The 17065-nt window shown below is 37.6% G+C and overlaps 1 protein-coding gene across 8 annotated transcripts in view; it reads right to left on the bottom strand.

Moving 5' to 3' along the window:
* BEND5 (BEN domain containing 5) overlaps positions 1–17065 on the bottom strand; it is an 878609-nt gene that overhangs the window by 645592 nt on the left and 215952 nt on the right. The gene's annotated exons all lie outside the window — the stretch shown is intronic.

The following is a 17065-nucleotide window of genomic DNA, read 5'->3' as shown; positions in this document are numbered from 1 at the left end:
AGAGACCAGATTATTAAAAGCAGAAGGATTTTGCAAGATACTGGCATATATTTTATGAGATCAACCGGTATTTCAAAATTTCCATCAAATAGTGGCTTTTAGATGCTCCAAAGAGAATCAGACTTTTTGAAACAGAACCTATAGGCATCTTACATAGAAGCACATGCAAACATGCCCTGCAGAAGCTACCAACCCTACAAGTCCTGTAGGCTCCAGGAAGAAAAGTTGGATGACATCAATGATCATATGTACAACAATATTCATATTTTTCATTCATACAAATATTTTTCCACCACTGTCTGGTGAAAAACAAGTATTACTGCTGCAAGAAATGAGTGGTAATTGATCCAGAAGTGCAGGCACCATCTCAGTCTTGCACAGCTGTGGTGAAGCTGCTTCAAAATCACTTTTCCAGCAGCCATGCAGCACCTATAGTTTCATTACTAAAAGCAGCGTGCTGGAAGCAAGTGAACAGATAAGCCTGGGAGGGTCTTTGAAATTATTCATAGTCTTTCTACTGACAGTTTCAGCAGAACTTTTAACATTAAACAGCTTGCAAACAGTGATCAACAGCACATCAGCTCGTACTGACTACAAACCTTCTGCAGGTTTCGAGCGATACGCAGTGGGCATTGGCGTAGCTCAAAGGGTTTTTAAAAAAGGCTGTAGGAAGCTGGGAAATGCAGATATTTCAAGCATAATTCATGATCTAACTGTTGCTTATGATAATTTTGTTGTGTAATATACACTGCGTAATTCTTGAAGGGAATAATTTGTATTATTTTCTCATTATAAAGCTCATATTTTTAGCCATTGGAAAATAAAGAATGGCTGGATTTGTACCTCTTTAGTAATGGGACACTACATGATTGACAATGCAATTACCAGTGTAAAGTTTTTGATATGCCAAGTAATACTTAAAACAGAACTTCAATATTTTTCATGTACAGAACTGTGGGTTTCGTAACAAGCTGTTTTTCTGCAACTCAAGAAATCTTCACAGGTTGAAGAAAAATACCTTTAAACTTGATATTTGTGAAGAGAGAGACGCATATAAGAGACATTCAAGCACTCCATGGAAAGGTTGGTGAAATTAACGTTTCAATTACATGAAGAGTACAGTTACACTTTTATAGCTCTTCATGAACTGAAAGAACCTTTTTTATTGGAAAAACATTAAAAATCTGTCTCCTCTAACGATATTGAGAGATATTTTAGACCTCAATTTCCATATCTACTTTAAGCCAAGTTAGTATGTGGGCATGTAACATTAATGTCGACTTATTCCTTCCCCTTTACTGTCATTTTTCTCCTCTAAACTTGCCAGGTACATTCTGACAGTTGGAGGCCACTGAGATTTACCAGATTCAACCTCTTGTATAGAGGTCCATCTATTAGTGCCAAAAAAAAAAAAAAAAAAGTATGTACCATAATTATTTAGTTAGGCCATTAAAAAAAAAATCCTTATTTCACCTTTAGACTTAAATCCTCACTTGAAGAAAATATGAATGTCTGTTCACTCATGTGTCTCTACTGTGACTACACAGAACATGGTCTGGATCCTGTACAATACAGATGCAGTTTTGCAGAGGAAATTGTTCTGGTTTGCATCATGCTCCTGTAGGACTGGTGATTTGTTAGCATATTTCCTTCTTTCTCCTAGAACTTTTACTATTACAAATCTCTTCCTTTTACTTTCTGGTCTCTCTCCTCTTGTTTATTACAATTGCTGAGAGAAGTTTTCCATTTCTTTATGAAGGAGAGTAAAACTCCTCCAATGTGTTCTGGTAAGAGAGATGAAATGCAAACCCCGCTGACGAGCTGTTTTCTTTCACCTTGAACTTCAGTACTCATGACCAAGCCTGTCTCTGTTTGTTATCCTAGACCAAGACACATGGCAGCTTCTAAGACAAATATCAGCCTGTGAGATTAAACCTGGAATTTCCCAGTGTTTTCTGAGGACACCAGGAAGGCAGCACAACAGAATCTTCAGTAGCTGGTACAGCTGAAGAGAAGCTGCAGGTGTATTCACAACATATCTTGGCAGGAATGCAAGCGTAGAAGAGAATAGAATGTTCCAGCTGTCCACTGAGGGAAGTGAAGCCAGCTGCCACTCACCCCTGGGTGCAGATCCCACCCTGGCAAAGGATGCTTGGGACAGATTCCTTAGGAACAGAAGCAAGTGGGATTTATAGTTGATGGCCACCTATGCATTTCTGGCATTTGGGAGAAGTCTACATCCATCAAGGAATTTAAAAATGTGCTCCACTTCTCGATTGATTGACTTCAATCAAACTCTCAAAATAAAGTGAATGCTTCACCTGAGACCACAAAATCCTACAATATGATGGAGGAAAGGAGCCTGCCTTACACTGATTTAAATCTAAAAATGACTCTAGCTAAATATAGAGGTTTCTCCAGAATTTCCCTGATATGAAAACAAGTACTGACCTATTGTATTCACAAACCCCACAGCCACCACCTCAGTTCTTTATCTTGTAAGTTCATTCTTTACTTTCTCAAAAGAAATATCTATATAATTACTCTATGCATGAGTAATATTGGCTCAGAAAATCAACTAACATGGGATTCAGCAGACCCAAGAATTATGCAAAGACTGTTTTAAGCAGCTTACTATTTAAAAGAAACATTTTTTTAAAAAAAATGCATCTACCAAAAAAAACAATAAAGTTCCTTGCGTACAAACAAATTAGCAATATTTCTTCAGCTCAGCTAAAAAGCTTGGGACATTGAAAATTAAAAACAGTCATTCCACAAGAAGAGAAAAGCTGCATAACAAAAAAAAAATAGTTATAAAACAAATGTGTGAATGTCCTTTTGTGAGAGTACATAATTGAGAATTAGAAGAAGGAAAATAAGTATAAACATAACATCTTTTTAAAACAACCTAGAGATTTTGGACCCACTAGGAAAATGGGCCACAGTCCCCCTTTTTTTTCAGCTGCAGTTTTACTGCAATTAGTGAATCAATATCAGACTGCTTAGAGTATAACATCACCTAAATATATTCAATTTCTAAAAAATATTTCCTTACAGTTGTTTGTTTCTCATTGTTCCTACTCTTTCCCTACATTTATACTGTCTTTGAATGCCAATGGGTGGTTATGGAAATCATTTGCTGTCATATCAAGGGCTTTCAGCCTCCAGTAACCCTGTTAGAACAGGTCTTTAATTAGCATTATAAATAATTGCTGACTACATTTTGTTCTGGGATGCAGAGAAAAGTTGATTTGAAACTAATTCCAATTCACAAATTTTTATTTCTTTTCCTGCAGTTCAGAGATAGAGATGGAAGAATGGTCCTCACTCAGAAGTGACTGGCAACCTCTTTATACATTATTTTCCAGGTCATTTCACTGAGTGTTTTGCAGGTATTCCATTTCATTCCTTGGCAACTGACCCAAGACTTGGAGCTGGATTACTTGAGAGATAGGTATTGTCTTTGGTATCCTTGGGTAAAATAAAGCTATTTTTCTAGCCTGCAATTCTTCCCAATATATTAGTGAAGATTCCCCCTCCCAGCTCTCACATTTTTTTCTTTACAATGGCATTTTGGCCTTAATTATTAGGATCAGAAGAAAAACATCCATATCATTATAAATTAGAAAATGTTTAATAAGAATGAGCTTGAACAAATTTTTGTTATAATGAAAGGATTAAGATGCCTGATAGCATTAATATTTAGGAAAAATTAAACAAAATTGCTTTTTATCTGCTGCAAACTATGTTAAATATTTAATATGCCACATTATAAGGGCACCATTTGCACAAAGGGTATGACAACCTTTGTGTTATGAACCTTCATTTCAGCAGTTCAAACTTAGTTGGAAAAACTTCTAAAAGCTAAATTTAATACCACGTGCAGTGGGTTTTTTGTTTTTTTTTTGGCAGTTAGACCTGAGAAAAACTTCAAACCTGTGCAGGGCTCCAGCAGAACATTTTGCAAACAGTGGGGCTAAAGAGGCTGCCCCTCCTGACCCAGCACATGGTTTATTTAGAAGGGAGCACTGAGTTTAATTGTTCTGGAACTTATGGGAAGCCTTTCTGTTGCTTAGCTTGGAGTGTCTAGATGTATTTTTAGACAGCTTTGAAACATTAAAAAAAAATAGCAAGTATTCTGAGGTGATGAAGGGTGTTTTCTTTTTCAATAATCTAGCAAGCGATAACTTGTATGTAAATATTGTCAGAGGGAAATTCTAGCTCTCAGATGATAAGAAAAAGAGTATAAATATTCCTTTATAACTAATAAGGTGTGATAAATCTGTTAGGATCAGTAGTATGCCTATGAAAAAAAGAGCAAACCACTTTCTGAAGTCTGAAATCCTGGAAATTTTCAAGCTTTCCCTGGGATTTTAAACAAAAAAAAATCACCAGAAAAAAACCAAAATAAGTAAGCTTCAGAACCCAAGTTGGACTTGGGTTAAAGCTTACAGCCATCTATGTATGCCATGAAATTTTAAGGTAATAATGTAACAGTATAATGTAGTAAATTTGGTACTAGATTTTTACTGCTTGCAGATCACTGAACTGAGAAACAAATAAAATGAAAAAATTCTGAGGTTGTGCCTAAGCTGCTTCTTACAATGACCTTGAAAAAAAATCTATTATCTTTTGCCTTTATCTCTCCTCCTGTAAAATGTGATAATAAATACTAGTTAGATCTTCTATCTTGGGATGGGACTCTGAGCAGAAAACAGCAAAACATTACAACCACTTTGCTTTTGCTGGCTGAGTTTCCAAAGTCAGCCTCACACTCTATAACCCCAAAAACTTTACCAAAATTTCCCTAACTCTTCCAAACTTATCAAGTCACTACAAGTTGCATTTAAAGTTCTTCCACCTTAGTTGACTTTCATTTTAGCCACCCAAGTCAACTGTTTTCATATCTACCCACATCCAAGGCAGCTCAGCTACTGGCCTGGGGAGCAAGTTCAGCTCTCTTGGGCAGTCCATGTCTGGTGCCATCATTTAAAGAACCATGGTTTTTTTCCATTCTCTATTTCTTATAGATGTCATCCTTACTGAATAAAAACTTTGCTCCTGTGCAAAACCAAAAAAACAACCTTCACAATTATTTTATTGTTACTATGGTGTAACTGAATCCATGAACAGCTTCTGAACACTACTGGATTTTCACAGCTCTAACACACTTATTTCCAGGGCACAGCTTTCTGAAGTTCACATCTCACATTCAAGCAAATCCAGTATTAAACAGGAGGAGGGGAAGAGAAGTCAAACAACCTCAGAGACACTGCAATTCATGATTAGCTTCCAGATTTTCTGTTTCTGGCATATGTAGTTGCATTTAGATATAACAGGGAAAATTAAGAGACATTTTACAATGTTGCAGTCCTATAGATAGGAAAAAAGAGTAGTTGACCAGTATTTTAAAACTACAACTGTTCCATTTGAAACTCAGATGGAAGATATCCAGCAGAATCTTGCACAAAGTGAAAGTAAACAATTAGTACTGCTCAAAAACTGTCCAGATTAAAGTCTCATTTACCACTAGACTAGTAACAAGATATATTTTTATGTATCTATATTTTAATAAAATTGACCTAAATTATATTTTTGCTTGACTACAAAACCTGTATTATGTCACTTATGTTCAGAGTGTTTTTTGATATTTTAAATATCAATATTTTATAATCCCCTCCCAGTGCAAAAGTGGTAGGATACCAACATGAGAAATGAGTACAGAAGCATATTTTGAAACTGGAAGTCAAAATATCAAGTATCTGTACTTAAAGGTATGTCTTAAAAAATATACTCCAATAAATAGATTTTATTGAGGCATTAGTGATCATTAAGCTCCATGCATGTGGCTCATGCTGTCAGGCAGATCATATTAGTGATACTTGTAAATGCTGTGCATCTGCTAGAAAGTATCTCAGCCTCACTTACCAGAAGGTTTTCTAAACATTAATTCACATTTTTTGGTGTCTTCAAGAGAGATAGCTTTTATTAATTACATGTTAAATTAAAGCTACAAACAGCCTTTATTTATGTTAGCACAGGATTCTGTCAGTGGATATCTTTACTTCATTGCAGTGTACTTTCCAGTAACTAAAACCTTCAAAATAAACACTAATAACAAGTTTGGTTTGGACCTAAAATTGTGTACCAACCTTTGAAATAAAGAACAAAAGGAAACCTTCAGTTTCAGCTGTAAATATTAGGGCATTGAAATGTCAGCTTGTGCTTAAAACCTATATTTGGAGGGCAGAAACTTTTCAAGCATGAAATCCCTCCTTCAAGGAAGGCAAACTGAAATCAAAACCAAAACTAAAAAAGCAAACCTTTGGAAATGCACCATGCCATTTTCACTGCCATCACTCTCCTTCCCACACCTACGTGCTGCTTTGAGTGTCTTGATAATTTGCTGGAGAAGAGCTTTCCTTACCTGCAGAATTTCAGGGGAAACCACACAGTGGCAGTACTGTGAATGCAAACACTCTGTTCTGTTGTGCAGCAGCTGCTAAGAACTAAAATACAGTTTACCATCCTTGCTTATGGTTAAGTTAGCTGATTCTTTTCTATATAGAAGAACCTGCAGTCAACATGTAATTTATTTCCCTTTTTCATCTCACTATCCAGAGGCCCCAGGCACAGTTGCACATTTTACTCCAGGGTACTATTTTCCTGCCATTTGTATCCACTCCTTCACTTCTTCTACCCAGATATGTTTGCAAAGCCCAGTTCCTTAGTGCAAACTTGGAATTCTTTGCCATAAGAAAAGGGAAACAAACTTAAGGAGCATCCCCATACGAAAATACCAACACACCCACCCCAGACATTTATGATTCATCTAGGTTATTGGCTTCTGTACTTTCATAGCAGACAGAAACGAGTTGATGAGTATTAGAAATGACAATTCCAGAATGCTCTGTTCACTTTTCTGTACTCTGAGAATCTTGTCAAAGACTGCAGCCACACAGATGTGAACTTCTGATTTAAAGGTACCTCACATCAGCTGGGAAATTTCCACTTTTTTGGAAATTTCCTCCCGGTGAACATTCTCTGATTGCAAATAATTTTCTGGTTTTAAAAACCCCAAATTTCAGGCAGGAATGTAACAGTTAACGTGAACATGTCATATTGAAGAGTGTGACATACAGCACAGGGTTTGTTGTTCGTTTGTTTTTTAACTTATAGAGAAACCTCTATTTACATCCATCATTCCCACCTAAATCAATTCCCCTTCATTTCACCAGGTACACACACAGTATTTCTCCCTTTTTTTTCCTCCTTTCAAAGTAAGAATCAGCTTTTTCCCTGCAGGGGTTAACACTCAGTGAATCTGAATGTGTTTCCTTCCCTACTTATCTTGACTTATTTTGCTTTTAGCTACCGAAGCTGCTCTTGAAGGCAAAGCCCTTCTGACTGCACATGCAGCAGCACTTTTCCCCTGGCTGAGTCATTCCTCAAGTTCACAGAGCTGAAACAAGCCAAACACTTCCTGGGCAGGATTGGCATCACATTCCTTTCCACCAGTACCCCCAGGATAGAGACAGTCCCTCAGGAGAGCCCAGGAATTACATTTAATAAAACCTACACAGAAAAATACACATGCTACATGACTCCCCTTCATTGACTGAATGACATTTGAAAAAACAACCATAAGAACATCAAGGTATCCAGTACCATAGCAGATGGGGAAAAAAAAATCTTTTTCTTATCAAAGCTAAATTATTATATCACTTCTGATTGTGAAGCCATGAGGTACTGGTGTTTTTTAATTCCACTAGGAAAATAATAGGAAAGGATTTTATCACATCTTAAAAGGCACAGTAGGTTATTTTAACTTGGATATTCCTCAATTTCTTTCTATGGTAAATCTATCCTCTTAAGTTGAATCTCTTTATCTTGAGCTGAAATATCCCTGCCTATAAATTTTGTAAATGGTATCACATATTTCCAATAAACAATTCCAAAAGAATTCTCCACAGAATGAAGTCAGCATTTTTTACAGCAGCACCTCAGAAAGGCCTAAAAACAGTGATGCTTTCAAACAAAAAGCAAACAGAAGCACCATTTTCTTTCTCAATCTCATTAACCTTAACATTCCCTGTTAGGGAAGCTACTAATTTTACCATTTCATGACATTTTACTACTAGTCCAGTTAGCTGGTACAAGACCCTAATAAATTAACAACCAAACCTTAATAAAAGTCTAATCCTTGAGCTTTCTACTCGTTACTGTGCCTCTCGTGACATCGTTCCTTTGGCCACACGTTTTGGGGCAAGTGGCAGTGGGGTGAGCACACACACCTTGCCCACACACCGACAGGTACCTCTGGTGGGACAGGGTGTGCCAGCAAGTTCCACATCCTGTCACCAGGGATGCCAACCTCTCACGGGTCTTGGCAACATCTGTCCAAGAGCACAGAATGGGGAAAAAGCAGAGGATAAGCCTAGAAAAGGGCACAATGCAGCCCCTAAGGGAGGTGTCCCCAGGGCAGGGCACAGCCTGGACACACGGAGGGCACTTTCTTTCCAACCAAGCAAAAGTAAACACTTTATGGCTTCTTTGTCAACATTTTTAACTGTTCCCACACACCCATCATGGTTAAAAGACAAAATCAGGCAGGGACTCACATGCTGCTGCAGTGTAGGAGATGGAGAATCCCTTCTTGGCTGGGATGTGTGAGGCTCCCTCTTCCTCAGTGCCCCCTGCCTTCCCCTGCTTGGAACCACCTGAGGGTGAGGATGGGTCACCCTGAGGGTGGATTCACCCTGAGAGTGGGCGCCTGAACTGCTCTCCTGCCACCCACCTGCGCTGCCCATCCCTCACATACCTGCATGTCCCACCTGCTCTGCTCACCCCTCACCCACCTCCACGGCCCTGCTGTGGGCATGTCCAGCCTGGGAATGCCACCACAGGTACCGGGAAATGCCCCAGACCAGCTGCCCAATACCCCGGGAGTCCATAAAGATAAACCAGCCCTGCATCCCTGCAAAAGGCAGGGAAACCTGCAAGGACACCCGAGGGTGGTAATGAAGGCACTGTGTTGTTCAGACTTCTACCAAAAATGCGTGGTTTCTAAAGGGATGCTGCTCCAGCCAAGAACCAGCACTGCCCAGATCACTCAGCACAGCCCATGCCCTCCCCAGCAGCACTCTGATTTTCCAGAGACAGGGAACTGTCAGCAAAGCTGCCAGGTTTCCACTGAGAGCATGGAGCCTCACCTTTCCATTACCCAAAACATCTGACAGCCAGTTATCCTCGTGCTGCCTGAGCAGTACTAGACAGAATGATTGGAATTAGTATTTGCTGCCAAAAAATATTGGATACTTTCTAATCACACCAGGAGAGCTCTTGCTAGGTTTTCAATCTCACAGATGCTTAATATAGTGAAGCAGGAAGACAAAGTTTCACTTTCAAGCTGGAATTCAATAATCCTACTTGAAGCAGTTTTAAAAACAAACTTTAACCACTGCCTCAGCATCTAGAGATACAGGAAAGATCTTATCCTTATTGTATTATCATTAGATTTTAATTCTCTCAAACCTGTGCCGTATCATACAGAAGTTAATTCATAACTTATCCCTAGTAATCACAGCATAAAACCCAGGTTTTTATCTTTTGGGTTTGTATACAACTCTTGAATCCCATGAGTCCAAGTTCAATATACAGTACCTATTATTTTAATGTTCTGATCCTGCATTATCACTTGCCATACTTATTTACTGCTTATTTTCTCTACAGTTCTCAATTTCCACAGTACAGCAAAATGTTTTTTTCTTCTATTTCATTTTCTATTAAAAGAGAAATTGAACTCATTGCTTTGACTTTTACCATGGCACCTCGAATATAAGGCAAGCGCCTGGTAACAGTCTCACTTTTATCAGAAGTTCACACGTTTTCCTCTGCACTCAACATTGTTTCTTCACAGGAAATTAATAAAAAACTTTGTTGTTAATGATTTGAACAAATAATTTAAAATATTAGGCTGGATGTTTCAGCCCAAACTTTGCTTAGAACTGTATTTCTGATGTATTGCACATTCTACGCTTTTATTTCATATGTAAATTTAAACAGGACTATGTATTTTTAAAAACCTGTGTTGAAAGATCTTTAAAGTTGCAAGGCTAAGTGAAGGAAAGCCAAAATTTAACCTGACTGTGCTGCGTCCTGGTGCATTCTCAATTATATTATGTCATAGGTTATTACATCTTGTTAAATTCAACTTGTCTAGCACTCTTCAGACCATTAAAAGATTCTTAAAGAGATGTTACATTTTCTGATTACAGTTTTTGGCTCTTATTTGTGTAGTCTTGTGTTAACAGTCTGATTTTCAAGTACATTTCTTGGTGACACTCAGCTTTGTCTGTGTAGAGCTCTTACTACTAAGTACTTACAGCTGATAAATGCCATTCTTAACAGAGGTGATTTTCATTCTGCTTCACTCCATTAGTCCAAAGTATAAAATTGCAATGAAAAGCTGCAATGTCCTCCTGGTAGTTTGACTCTACTTTGAGCTCAGTGCTGCCCATATTTATCTAACTTACAGACTCATTTCAGGGGGAAAAAAAAAAGCTTCAATTTTATGTACTTTTTGTTAAACCTGCCAAGGTTAGGGACCCAGTTCTGTGAACACTTTTCATGCAATCAGTTCCACCAAATGCCCATCACCTGAGGAGAGAGAATGACCTGTTTCAGGATGGGATATAATGCACAACTCTGGTCATATTTTGCAGCTATTAAACTCAATACCATGGACTGTAGTGGGAAAAACCTACAATTCAGTTGTTTAAAACTGCCACAAAATCTCCCAACTGCAAATTACATTGTGGTTTGCACCAGTGATGGGGAGCTCTTTTCACACAACAGTATACTTTTAAGATTTTTTGAATTTCTCATCAGAACCCCAGTAATTAAGTATTTATGGATGTCAAAAATGCACCTAACAGGAACAAACCCATTTGTTTCCTATGTGCTTCAAACCTTTCATGAATAAAATAGTACCAAGGGTAACCTTTCATGAATACAACCTTAGGGATCACAGAGTGCCCTCAATCAATGCAGGGAACTCATGTTGACAGAGTATATGGGAAACAGATTGAGGTATTAAAGCACATAGCCTCTGGTGTTTTAGATGTAAATACTATAACCATCAAATATTTAGACTCTTATGTAAGCAGTATGTCATTTTTTAAACAGTTACTGCTTGGAATAAATCTTTAAGGATGGAATTTTCAGAAGTGCTCAGTATTGGCCTAACTTTGCTCTTACTGAAATCAATCATAAAATTTTCACAACTTTAGAAAAGGACTTTGTCTGTTTATATGTTTCCACAGCACTAAGCACAATAAGTCTTGATCCTGGCTGGGGCCTTTTGACTCTGCTGTAATCTAAATAAATTGATTTATAGGAGATCAGTTAGATAAATGATGAGGAAACACTCACATACATATAAAACAGCTAGGGTTTTTCATGATGGCATAGCAGCTGTGGAACTTCTTCATAATTTTCTCTTTGAATCCTAAAACTCATTTGCCTTGCTTTATATTAATTTCTTTGTTATTAGTTTTCTCCAATATAATTCCATCTTAAATTTGCAGTGAAGTATCCCTCCAATAAAATGTAACTTACTTTCTTGACACAAATCCCATTTAATCTACACAATAAACACATTAATTTTGGGATCTGACTCATACAGTCTTTCAGTAGAATATAATCTCTCCTCTATTTCCACCAAAGCTGTTGTTAATAACTGTGATATGGAATCTCCTCTCTACTTCCAGGAATAATCACCTTTGCTGGGCTGGGAAAGAGGAAGTGAGTGTGCTTCTTTTATAGGTTTGTAGAGTGCTTAGAGCTGTTTCTTTTGTTATTTTGCAAGATGCACACAAACATTAATTTACCCAGGGATTGGCAGTTATTTCACTTTAATATACATGCCAACCTGAAACCTGTCTAAAAAGATCCTATTTTCTTCCAAAGAGCTGCACTAAGACACACAAAACTGCTTTTCACTCAACGTGGGACTTCAAAAGGTCGATACTGAAATGCCTTTCTCCCTGTTTTCTCCAAACAAAATGCTACAAGTTATTGAAATGAAGACTATGGTTCCACAGACAATTCTCAAGGCATTTTTGTGCTACCCCCATTCCCTTGTCCCTGCTTCAGCCACTTATTCCCAGCTCCCTTGCTGCTCCTGTGGTTGGAGCTGTACAGCTGATTTTGGATCTCTGCGATGACCCAGACCAAGATTAAGTCTTCTTTCTCTTCCTTTAAAGTTTGGTTTTACCCTGGGCCCACTCCCATCCTCATGCTCCTGTGCAGAACTGCACCAGGATGAGGGAGGGAGCAGCTCTGAGGAGCTGGAGCTGCACCTGGCAGGGACTGCACCAACACCCACCTGTGCCATGGGACACATTCCTGAACCTGCAAAAGCATCCTCACCACATCCCTCAGCAAAGCAGGAGCAAGCACACATGGCATTACAGAGCTGGCAAAAGAACAAACCTCCAAGGGTAGCCAAAGTTGTAAAATAGGCCGAGGAAGGAATCAGGTAATGCTAACAGCTTCTTCATCTTCTTCACCTAAATTCAGGTGATGTTATCACTAGCCCCAGCCTGCTACATATTTTATAGTAAGCAAATTTAGTCTTTCAGATTAGCAAGCTATATATATATTTAGTGCTTTATTCTCAAACTGTTTCACCACAAATGACAGCTCATTTCACAAACAGCTTATCTTATGGCTAAAGATATATAAATACATACTAAAAATGCTGCTGAAAGTCTCAGAATGTATAATGCAGCCTGGTAGACATGGTAGTGATTGTAACACTGCATTGTAGACACAAATGTTAAAGAAACTTGGCAAGAAGCAACACGTTTTAGCTACTCAAAATTCAGATTTTCTCAGACTTGTCCCCTTCTGATGAATGGAACATATGGAAGTATTGTTCATAAAACTTACATTGCTTTTCTTGATGTCTACCAAAAATCCTCATCATGACAATATTTACCAAGATACAAACAGATTCAAATTTGAATTAATTACCCAGAAGTTTTTCTGTGCTTCCAGGTTTGCTGGGAAAGAAAAACACTTCAGAAGCAATGTGTTGTGAGCATTTAGCAGTGGATGTTTTAGCAGCAGAGGTAGCAGAGTGCTTGCTGGGGAAGGGAGCTACCCAGTTAAAAGCCATCATTGCTGAGTGAGATAAAAGACAGGGAAGAAAGCAACTGCTTTGCCAAGAAGCAGTTTGGAATCTGACATTGTAAACAAAACACATTTAGATCTAGACATAAATCCTCCTTATGCTGAAGGCTCAATAATATTTTAGCTAGCATGGTTACTTACAAACAGTTCCTGAAATACAGCATCAAAACTGCAGAACAGCCTTTAACCTTGTGTTCATCCACTCAAGAGCCATGTTATTTATTATCCTTTATCCCTTAATTATAGGGACTTCACCTACTGCTCTCTGCTCATTTGAAATGCAGAATAAAATACAATGGATGTCTAAAGACTTAACAGGTGTCAACCAGATATTTGCCAGCTACTGCTACTATTCTACTGGGAGGAGTTGCTGTTCTATAAATACTAATTAGAGTTTTGTACATGATCTTGCTGAAATACCTAAGGTGATGAGTGGCCAGTTGTTACTTTTAAAAGATTAGCACAATTTGAAAAACTAATGTCCCCAATGAGGCAATGCTCACACTGAATAATCAAGAGTTATAGCTGTTCTCTGCCCAAAGGGAATATTTGCTCACTTCATCATTTGGAAAATCTGCTGCCTCTCGAACAATTCACTCTTCTATTTAACTTTGAGAAACTTGTAAAACTTTGTGCAATCAATAAATTGGTACAGTATATGTACTTAGATGGTCTTCCACTGCTCTGCCCACATGGCAGGCTTTTCTACTACCTTTACATCTAAAGAAAGAGCTCTTAGTGTGAAATCATGATTAAGAAACTGCAAAAAAGTAATGTTGTACTTAAATCAAGCAGCAAAGAAAAATAAGATTACAGTATAAAGTCCATAAACACAGCAAAAATTCAATTTCCTCAAATCCATCTCCCTTCAAATTCTTCACATTCACTAAACAGGAAAAATAGACACAGGCAAATCAGGACAGGTCTCTATGATACTGAGGTTTTATATTAAAAATTTATATATTGTATTTTTTTATTTTAAAACACCCTCCAATTCTCCAAAATCTTGGTGCAGTATAGCTGAAAAAACAGCTAATTTTAAGCAAAATGTTAAAGTGACATGGCTCATTTCCTTGGTTTGTAAAGAAATCTTGAGTTTTATCTTGTCCGTTCTGCTATGGAAAGCAACTGATGTCACAAGGTGTGACACAATGCTGTATTTCTATATGTGAGCTGTGCTTCAATGCAGTGCAATTTGATTCAACTGATACAATCCCTTACTATTTAGTGTCCATGGCCATGTGTGGGCAAAACATATAGATCATTTTAATCAGAATTTTTTTACAGGCTTTAATTTTTTTTTTAAAAGAAATCTTTTTTTCTTTACAATGAAACCTATATTTTCCGTATCCCTCAAGGATATCCCTACTGCTTCCCCTTTTCCAGTAGCTCATTACTGGAAATGTTTGGCCTTGCTTCAAAAGAGAAGAATATGTCAACACCAGAACATCTGTGTCCACATAGAGTGCTTTGATGACAGTGATAGGCTCCATTTACATCAGTAACACTGAGCTGAACCTTGATGCTGTCTGCATTTAAAGATCTTACCCCACAGGGCAAGAGAATACAGGTCAAAAACGTTGATATCTGTTTGACACACTCTCTACTTCAAGAGCAATTGGCAGCAATTTGTTCCAGAGTCAAGAATCAAACTCACAAAGTGTTGCAAAGCTCAGAGTCATGTTTGCATAACCACATTCAAAACAAATATTAAAATTCACAGTCTCTGGAGGCCAATCTACTTTTGATATGCAGGGGTTTGTGAGCAATACAGTAAAATTCTAACCTGAATATAGGAGGAGTTTTCATTTAAATCAAAAAGCCATAACTTGGGATTGAACATCTGTTATTAAGAGGGATAATACACCTATGTCTCTCAAATGCAAAAAGGAAAAGAGGCACTTTACCATCAAAACTGATTCTCTAAAAAAGGGAGTGGAATAGCTATGTGGGACACAGAGCTGTGCCTATCAGTGCGGCCAGAGGAAGCTGGGTGAATTTTGGTACAGAACAAATGCCTCCACAGGCAGGCACAATAATAATTAATTCCCCAAATATTTCATACAGAGGAATTCAGAGATGAAGTCTGAGCTACAGAGTATTTGTAGCCCATGGCTACTGGTAATCTTCCTTTTAACAGGATTTAAAAACCTTTAGAGTTTCTTCAGCTTTTTGTAGTTAATATATAATTTTCTAATTTAATTACATTGTGTCCACTAAACTGCTATGCTGACATAAACCCTAATATGAGGTGGAGAGTTCCAATAGTTTCCTTCCACACATTCCTCCCCTCGTGTAGAGCTCAGCACTTTTGCAGCATTGAATGATCCAGTATTGCTTACAAGACTAATACATACAAAACATCAAAGAGGAGCCAATCAATGCAGCTGGATATTGCCCTGCTCGTGTTCAAGGACCACAGCCACCTGTGTGCTGCAATAGCAGCTGCAAGTACTGGCAAATCCTATTTCAGCAAACAGAGAAAGAGAAAATTTTGTTTACAGGTTGCACTAGAATGCCATGGAAACAGATACAGAGGTAACTGTGAAAGGCGTAATCCAAATGGAAGACAGCCCTGACAGAGCTCATATATCCAAAAATAATATATATGTTTTCCCACTTGGCAAACACATGCATAAATCCTATTAACATCAAGACAGAAAATTATACTGAGTAGACCCCAATATCACTAAGGTCCCTGATAACAGTATGAATTAATGTGCACCTTCAAAGCAGAGCAAGATGTTTTTATATGCAGACTATTAGGAAAAAATAAAAATATCTTAATAGAATAATCATCTTTTTAAAGAAAAAAAATTACATCTTGAATTTTTGAAACAGGATTAAAGTGTGGTAGTAGCCCTGTAAAAGGAAGCTGCTCAGCACCTGCTGCCTACACTGTGCCTGGCTTCAGGCAATGTTATTCATTCCTCACTTTCATGGGAGCAAAATGCATCCTCTAAAAATATAAAACACAAAAAAAAATAGATCTCTGGGGAAATAGAAGAGAAATCTGTTTTAAAAATAGTGAAGGAGCCTGTAGTCTAAAAAAATAAGTCCATTTTGCATTGTTTTGTAAGATTTACACTTTAATTTGAAACCAAAGTAAGGCATAAAATTTGTATGAAAGCAATATCTGATTTATAGATAAACTTAAAACACAATTCACTTAGCTGCAACTACCAGACCCCAGTGAGAGAAGCAAAAGATTTTGAAAGATGATTAAAATATGCTTGATAAATGTGGCCCTGAAATGCCCCAAAAGATTTTTCTGAAGTTAAATAGTAAACACAATTAACATGGCTTTTGCTACAAAAACAGTAAATGCAATGGATTTTTTAAATTAATTTTCAATGTCATTACATGTTCCTATTGAGCTGGAATTGACTCAATCCACTAACTGTACTATGAGACAGTCTTTTTGTCCATATGACCTTATCATCTAGACAAAAAGCCAAATGTCCATTCTGTTGGTCATATGAAGAGGAAGCCACACAATGAGAACACCCTTATGACCACCCTTTCCATCCTGTGAGTGGAAAATTTGTGACGGTTGAAGCATTTAAGAAAGATATATTCATAAAGCTCAGATAATGTCCAGCTTGATCAAATGTTTTACTAATTAACCAATAAAAAGTAGCAGCTGGGAAGGCTGACAAGAATAACTTACCGTACACCTCTGGCCTAACCTCACTATCCATATTCAAACAAGTCTCCTGGCAAAGGCAAATCAAATAATTCTTGGGAGTCTTGCACGTATTCAGACTCACTAGATTTACATATTATTATTCACAGTAGATGTTTCATTACATTTGCTTTGAGAAAATGAACAATCTATATGGGTATTCACATGTTTAATATGCACATG

Source organism: Taeniopygia guttata, chromosome 8, assembly GCF_048771995.1.
Source record: "Taeniopygia guttata chromosome 8, bTaeGut7.mat, whole genome shotgun sequence".
NCBI classification, from domain to species: domain Eukaryota; kingdom Metazoa; phylum Chordata; class Aves; order Passeriformes; family Estrildidae; genus Taeniopygia; species Taeniopygia guttata.
The sequence above is the reverse complement of the archived record's forward strand: the minus strand, read 5'-3'. Positions and strand labels throughout refer to the sequence as shown.